An 8677-nucleotide genomic window follows, 5' to 3' on the forward strand; every position below is an offset into this window, starting at 1 on the left:
GAGACTCTGTATTTGATACAATGCTGTTGGCCCTGTTACTTGTTTCTTATTGGCTAGCTCTGCCTTAATTATTAACCCATTTCTGCTGATCTATATATTTCTATTACTGGGGAGCCGGCGGCATACTGCTTTCTTCAGACTCTCCATCTTGACTCCTCTTTACTACTTACTATTTCCTCCTTGTCTCCTAGTCCCTCCTATCTTCCTTTCCTATTGGCCAACAGTGCTTTATTATTAACCAGTATGATAAACATATATACATAATGGCATCTCCCATCAATGGCCTTTCCGCTGCTGATCATCATCAGCAGCAAGGAGGGAGCCTAAAAGGCTATGTGAAATGTAAAGAAGTGATCACCGGGTTATGGCATGGTCCTGATCCGATGTTGGCATGGGTGAGAGGGTCTGTTTGTGTTTTCCCCCAGGATCACCAAGAACTGTTGTGGGTCCCAGAGAGGATTGTAAGAAAGTGCAACAAGCATGAAGAGCCTGCTGTTACTGTTGATCATCAGCCTGATTTGGCTACCAGTGCAGAAGAAGCTTAGATTTACCTTATTTGCCATATGATAGTGAGAATACTAGTATAAATGAAAATAGGAGTTTTGTTTTAACAGGAAACCTATGCTTTTATGTGATATTAGTGATAAGAGTCAGTGCATTATGTTATTTAATCAATCTGCAGCTTGGTTTGATGTTCCCACCACGGGAGGCTCCATTTGGTAGGTCAACGCCTCCTGTGTAAGTGGATGGTGGCCTGCTAAAAGTGAGTTTGACAAGCCAGCACCCCATCAGCCTAAGTGGGCCCCTCATTGTTCGAGTAAACAAGGAGGTGGATTCCTTCCCTGGATGGGATGTCACTCAAAAGAGGTTGTTTGGGAGAGCAAGGGATATTTTATCTTCTCTCCAGGAATTAGTACCAGCTTCAATAAAACCTCTGCTGGGAGAAACTTTACTGATCAGGATCTGCAGCAGGTGGATATTTCCAACCCTTTTGATCTCTGGCTCTTGTGTGGCATTAATGGCAGCTGCACAGATTTGTCCCCTTTCCTTATGAAAAGGGGCGTAGTTCATGGGGTGGCTGAATTTGCTTGGTCTGCCTCTGAGCGTTTTGGTGAATGATTCAATCCTAAGCCTCATCAAGCTAGCAGATGGATTCCCATGCCTGTTGATGCCTGAGTGCTATGACAGTGTTTAGACGTCAGAGAGATTTTGGCATTACAGCAGCCATATTGGGCTCTTTTGCAATTGTAGGTTCAGTCACGTCTGCCGTGGCCATGAACACATCAGTACAGACAGCCTCTAAGTTAAATTAATTGTCCAAGAATGTGGCTACCACCTTGGATGCTCAGTCCACAATTGGTGCTCAGTTAAAAGGAAGTCTTATGATCATGAAGCAAAGAATTGATCTGGTTCAGGAGCAAATAGACACTTTGTGGCAGTTGGCACAAATGGGATGTGAATGGAAGATGGCAGGGCTATGTGTGACCTCTGTGCCATATCAAAAGTATTCAGTGGCTACAAATATGCCTAACCAGATTTCTCAGTATTTTTAGGCAATTTGATAAGTTAATACAGGACCTGAGGCTTTCTATCATGCATGTGTATTACACCAGGGTCAACATCTCGGCTGCAGAGGGACTATCGACATGGATCACTTAAGCTATGAACCACCTGAAAGAATGGGAGAGAATGGGAGACATAGCTATACTCTTGCTGTTTATCTCACTTGTGGGCCTGTGGTGCCTTTGCAGGCTGAGGCTTGCTCAGAGGCAGCCTGCAGCTATGGTTTTCCAGCCATTTACAGCCATTGAGGCAGGGTAGTCCCCCCAGGCATGGCTTGCTGTCATGAATAAGAATTGATCCTTCACTCTCAGGTTGTATGGCTTAGCACAGCCCTCCAAGTTGGCTCTGGATGCAAGCAACTCTGAGAAGGGCAATTATGGTTGCATGTGGGTTGGTGTCTGAGGCCCCACCTCCAGGAAAAAGATACCGGACGGTTGTGCCACTGACTTGGCTGACTACCAGGATTCAGGGTCCTTACAATGTCCACTAAGTTACTGGAGATCAGAACACTACCCTTGCCTGTTGCATTAATAAAACAAAAATGGGGAACTATAGAGAGCTGCAAAGATCCATGCCTTAAAGATGGTGCTGGCTTCTGCCTTCCACCTTCCCAATGGTGAGCGCTCTGTTGTAAACAAGTCCTTATTTGGCTAACCTGTTCAGCTTGCTTGTTTCTTTATAAGAGCAGCCTATCTGAGGGCCAGAAACAAGCCTTATTTGGCTAACCCGTTCCGCCTGCTGTTTTTTTATAAGAGCAGCCTATCTGCAGGGTCCATGTGGCTCACTGGGGTTGATTAGCACAAGGGGATTTAAGCCTGTGTGGGTGTTTCCCTGGAGTCAGAAGAAGAAGCTGTTCAAGGATCCTGAATAAACTGCTTGAAGAAGATCTTGCCTGAGTCATGACTTTCTTGAAGGGGTAGGTTGGACACGACACCATAGAAACAAACTGAAAAAGAAAAACCATATGATTATCTCCCTAGATGCTGAAAAAGCCTTCGACATAATTCAATACCCTTTCATGATAAAGGTCTTGGAGAGGTCATGGATAACAGGAACATACTTAAACATAATAAGAACAATAAACAGCAAACCAACAGCCAACATCAAACTGAATGGAGAGAAACTTAAGCCTCTAAACTCATGAACAAGACAAGGCTGCCCTCTCTCTCCATATCTCTTCAATATCATACTAGAAGTTCTAGATAATGTTATAAGACAACAAAAGGAGATCAAGGGGATCCAAATTGGAAAGGAGGAAGTGAAACTGTCTCTATTTGCAGAAGATATGCTAGTTTACATAAGCAACCCAATAAAATCTACCTGGGAACTCCTACAGCTGATAAACACCTTCAGCAAACTAGCAGCATACAAGATAAACTCAAAAAAATTCAGTAGCCCTAAATTTTTTCAGACAACAAAGAGACAGAGAAAGAAATCAGAGACACATCACCCTTTACAATAGCCATGAAGCAACATAAAGTATCTTGGTGTAACAATTACCAAACAAGTAAAAGACCTATATAATAAGAACTTTGTGGATCTAAAGAAAAAAAGAAGATACCAGAAGATGGAAAGATCTCCTATGCTCTTCGATAGGTAAGATAAACATAGTAAAAATGGCAATCTTGCCAAAAGCAATCTACAGATTCAATGCAATCCCCATTAAAATCCCACCACAATTCTTGACTCACCTTAAAAGGATAATAATCAATTGTACATCGAAAAACAAAAGACCCTGGATAGCCAAAACATCCCTATACAATAAAAGAACTTCAGGAGGCATCAACATCCCTGACTTTAAGCTCTACTATAGAGCTATAGTTCTGAAAACAGCCTGGTATTGCATAAAAATAGACAGGCAGACAAATGGAATCGAATATAAAATACTTATATTAACTCATACACCTATGAACACCTGATTTTCAACAAAACAGCTAAATTATACAATGGTGCAAGGAAAGCATCTTCAACAAATGGTGCTGGCACAATTGGATGAGGGTGTGTAGAAGACTGCAGATAGACCCATGTCTGTCACCATGCAGAAAACTCAAGTCCAAGTGGATCAAAGACCTCAACATCAATCCAGCCTCCATAAAACCTCTTAGAAGAGAAAGTAGGACATATTCCAGAAGAAATTGGTATATAGGAGACCGCTTCCTGGGGCACAGACAGTGAGAGCAACAATTAATAAATGGGACCTCTTCAAACTTAGAAGCTTCTGTAAGGCAAAGGACACAGTCCCCCTGACCAAAGGGAAGCCTACAGACTGGGAAAAGATTTTCACCAACCCTATATCTGACAAAGGAGTGATCTCCAAAATATACAAAGAACTCATGAAACCATTCAACAAAACACCAAATAACCCTATTAAAAAATGGGGTACAGAACTGAAGAAAGAATTCTCAATAGAGGAAATCAAAAAAGATGAAAGACCCTTAATCCACATCCTTAGCTATATGGGAAATGTAAATCAAAACAATGTTGAGATACCATCTTACTCCTGCCAGATGGCTAAAATTAGAAATACCAATGATGACTCATGTTGGAAAGGATGTGAAGAAAGGGGAACACTACTCCACTGCTGGTGGGAGTGCAAACTCATACAGCCATTTTGGAGATCAGTATGGCAGTTCCTCAGGAAAATGGGAATTAGTTTACCACAGGACCCGGTCATCCCCCTCTTAGGCATATACCCAAATGATCCACATCCAGGCAACAAAGACATCTGTTCAACTATGTTCATAGAAGCACTATTTGTAATAGCAAGAACCTGGAAGCAACATAGATGTCCCTCAATTGAAGAATGGATAATGAAGATGTGGCACATCTACACAATGGAACACTACTCTGCAGAAAAAAAAATAATGGTATCTTGAAATTCACAGACAAGTGGATATTACTTGAAGAAACCATCCTGAATGAGGTAACCCAGTCACAAAAAAGAGTACCATAGTATGTACTCACTCATATATGGATTTTAGACATAGATCAAAGGATCACCGGCCTGTAATTCATACCACCAATGGTGTATTATAAGAGATTCATATAAAGTCCGTCACAGAACCGGGAAGGGACAATTCCCCCAGAGCACAGGGGAAGTGGGGGGGCAGTGAAGGGAGAGAGAAGTAAGAGAACATGAGAGGGAAGAAAGGAAAACACATGCAACCAGGAAGATTGAACCCGGTTAGGAATAGAAGACAGGAGAGAGAGAGAGAGAGAGAGAGAGAGAGAGAGAGAGAGAACATAAAAGAGGGAGCCAATATTTTTTTGAGGATAAAACTGAACACAAAGAAAGGTCTAGAGAACTACAAGAGTGCAGCCAACTAACAATTTGAGCTTCCATGGAAGGGCTACCATAAATGTCCTTCCCGGATAGTGAGAACAACAACTAACTTATCCATGGATCCCTCAACTAATGCCTGTTGGAAACAGGAGCAAAACACCCATACATAAACACTGAGTCGAACTACAACCCAGATGCAGATGGAGAGGACAGAAACACCAGACTTCAGAAACACATAGAGACAGCTTACCTGAACAGGGAGGAGCTAATGGACCACCAGACTGATAGCTGGGAAGGAAGCATGGGACTCACTCAGGCCCCCCCTGAATATGGGTCTCAGGCAGAAGGACTGAGCAGTCTAAAGGATCTCAGACAGTGGAGCCAGGATGTATCCCTGGTTTACAAAAGGACTTTGCGAACACATCCTCCATGGAGGGATACTTGCCTTAACCTAGAGACAGGAGAGAAGCCCTAGTCCCTACTTCACATGACCTGTCAGATCTACATGACCCCAACGTGATGGCATTCCCCTACACATTGAATTGGGTTGTGGGGATGAGATGGGAGGGTGGTTAGGGTGCATGTGAAAGGGCAGAGAGAGTAAATGGGAGGGAGGGAGGGAAGAAGGAAAGAAGGGAGGGAGAGGGAACAGGGATCAACATGTAAAATAATAAATTAAATAAAAAAAATGCTTTGACTCCGAAATTTAAGTTCAAGGACAAGTTACTGGGGAAAATGATTTTTATTTTTGTTTCCACAGAAATTGAAAAGCTGTGGATTCCTTCCAGACTAATGTGGTTTGATCAAGCCAGACCACCTGAAACAGAGTACCAGGTGATCCTAAATTCAAAACAGCTGGACCAAGCAGCCTTACAGACTTCAGCCATGATTTCTGCATCTTCTTAGAATCCCCGATGACAGCGCCCCTTACAAGCAGGAAGTAGTTTTGAAAGAACGACACCCAAATTCCCAAATACTGTCTAAATGTTTGTTTTCATTTAAATGGACTTAGTTATATAAAATTAAAAAAAAAAAGAACATCTTGAATGCACTGAACAAACTGGACCTCTCCATGTTCTGCAACTTGCCTTCCATATTCATGAAAAGCATGTTGGTGCTGACTATAAAGACATTTCCATACAATACTCCCTGATTGAAATCAATCCTCAGATTCAGCCCAAAAGTAGAAGTATTCATATTTTGCACCGTGATCTGCATAGCTTCTAGGAATACAAGGGACCTCACAAATTTGAATGACTCAATAGGTTTTCAACCATCCTCAGGGAAGCCCCGACTCACAGACTCTCTGCCTCCAAATACCATCCTCTTAATCTTAGGATAGCATTCCCTTGCTTACCATTCTATGTCTTCCTTGCTCATCCATGCTCTTCACAGATTTTTATAGCAGTACTCACAGCACAGCAACCAATCCAGTGGAGCCTGTTGTGCTATAAAATCAAGCCTGCAGCATGGCTCCAGGAAATTCCCTGAAAAACCTTAGGTTAGCCTTTGGGCCCAGATTCCCTGATTGGCTAGTGAGGCTTGGGTGACAAGAGTAATTCCTCAATGGTTAAAGTGTTCTTAAAGACAAAGTAAAAACATGCATTTCTTTTTTTTTTATATTCTTATTTATTTATTTATTCATTTATTTTGGTTTTTCAGGACAGGGTTTGGCTGTGTAGTACTTTTTGTCTTGGAACACAATTTGTGGACCAGGCTGGACAATTCAGAATCTTAATTATTATTATGATGATGATGAGGAGGAGGATGATTACAATTATAACTATTACTACTACTCATTCCATCATTTTGTAGTAGATTTTTTCTCATTAATTAATGAATAAATAAATAAATTAATTAATTAATTTTTTTACTTTATCGATTTTCCAACACAGGTTTTCGATACTGGCAGGTCCTGGAACTCTATCTGTAGATCATGCTGCCCAGAATATTAAAAAAATAAGGAGACTTAGGGCATAAAAGGTGTCTGTTCTATAGATTCTTACAGAGATCAAAACTATTGTGGGTAGTATTTACCTGGATGCCACAGGCACCTCAGAAAACCATGAAAAAAATGCAGGAACCATATCACAAATAAGATGATATATTGTCCCTAACAGACGCCTGGGTGATAGCTCCATTGCATTGTGAGTTTTAATCCTGAAGTTAGTGCCAACTTTATGAGAAATGAATAATAATAAAAAGTGTTGTTTCATGGTAACTTGAATATTCAGAGAGAAAGTGGCTGGGAAGAATGCCTCTATGAGCACTATAGTGAGCCAGCTCAGCTTCCACATTGGGCAGGTGAAATCAGAGCTGAATTATTCAGTGTTCTCTACTTGAGCAGGAATGGAAGAATACAGCCCTCTGTTTTTGTTGAAAGTGGATTATTGGGCTGTCTCAGAAGCTGAGGGCTTCTTACTTAATATTTGCCTAACAATGGAAATTTGAAGAATTCTGTAGTTGCTTGGTTAATGAGTCTAGATGTCTGAGCTGGTCTTCAGCATACACAAGTATTTCAAAGAAATGCTCTCTAAAGCTATTAAAGGAATAGACTCAGTAGGATCCATATGGCTTCCACTTTGTGGATCCTGTAAAATATTTCTTCAAGTATGATGGTATTTCATGGCCCTTTAAAAAATGAAGCTCCATTTTATTCATTCATTAAACTTAAGTCATCAACCAAAGTTAGGGCAATGCCAGAGGATTTCTATTAATATCTATAAATGGCTAATAGGAATTGCTTCCCATAATACTAAACACACTCCATAACTTCAGGCACTGCCTTCAGGCACTGTATAGCTGCACTTACTCCCTGCCTGAAGGGTGAGTGTAAAACTGACTGGGCCCAAACCTATTGTTATTTAGATGGGAGACATTCACAATCAAGGCTCAGGCATCCAGTAGCAGGAAAGATTATGTCTTAAGTACAAGAGTGTTATTTGATTTCAACTTTCCTTTTCAAACGAAATGTGGTAATGGAAAGTTAAAAGCGCTCTGGTCAAATCTTGCTGAAGGATGGTCCCCATCTCCTTTTTTCCACTGATGTTTAAATTGTATGTGGCACATATAAGACAAACCTGAATGTGGAATGCCATATTCCTAAATTCCAGAAGCCAAAATTATAGTTTCTCCATTGTGTGTTGCAAAACATGTCAAAAGCAAGCCTGTGATGCACACAGGAAAGCAATATTTGTTTCTCTTTTGTTTTCTTTTGGTTTGATTTGGTTTTTCAAGGCAGGGTTTCTCTGTAGGATTGGTATTTTCTTTGAAAATCAGCCTGGCCTAGAAGTCACAGTGATCTGTCTGCCTCTACCTCCCAAGTGCTTGGATTAAAGTTTTGCACCACCACAGACCAGTATGGATACTGATATGAAAGCTATCTCATTCTCCTCTGAGAACATATGTACAGGTAGGCTCAGAGCACAAAGGCCATTGACCTGGTCAGCACAAGTCACATTTTCCCTTAAAATCCCCATAACAATGACAGCTAGGCAGAGCTGCTCTTCAAGATCTGAAGCCTAGACATCCATCATGCTGTGTGGCAGTGGTTTACATCGGAGCTCCTACAAGAGAGACTGCAATTTGGTTTCATATTAACATTTGTCCATTATCCAGATTATTAATTATTGTTGGCTGTGGATGGACAAAAAGAAATGGCCAGCCAGGCATTTTGTACATCATCTAAAATGGATTACAGGCTCCACACTGCTAATTTCCACCAATGGAAAACAGGAAATTGCTCGTGTTCCTTCTGCCTCCCACCTCTTTCTGAACAGTGTATACAACAAAATCAAAGTTCTTAAATAAACTCAATTCTTTCATATTCCT

Source organism: Phodopus roborovskii, unplaced genomic scaffold (assembly GCF_943737965.1).
Source record: "Phodopus roborovskii unplaced genomic scaffold, PHOROB, whole genome shotgun sequence".
NCBI lineage: Eukaryota > Metazoa > Chordata > Mammalia > Rodentia > Cricetidae > Phodopus > Phodopus roborovskii.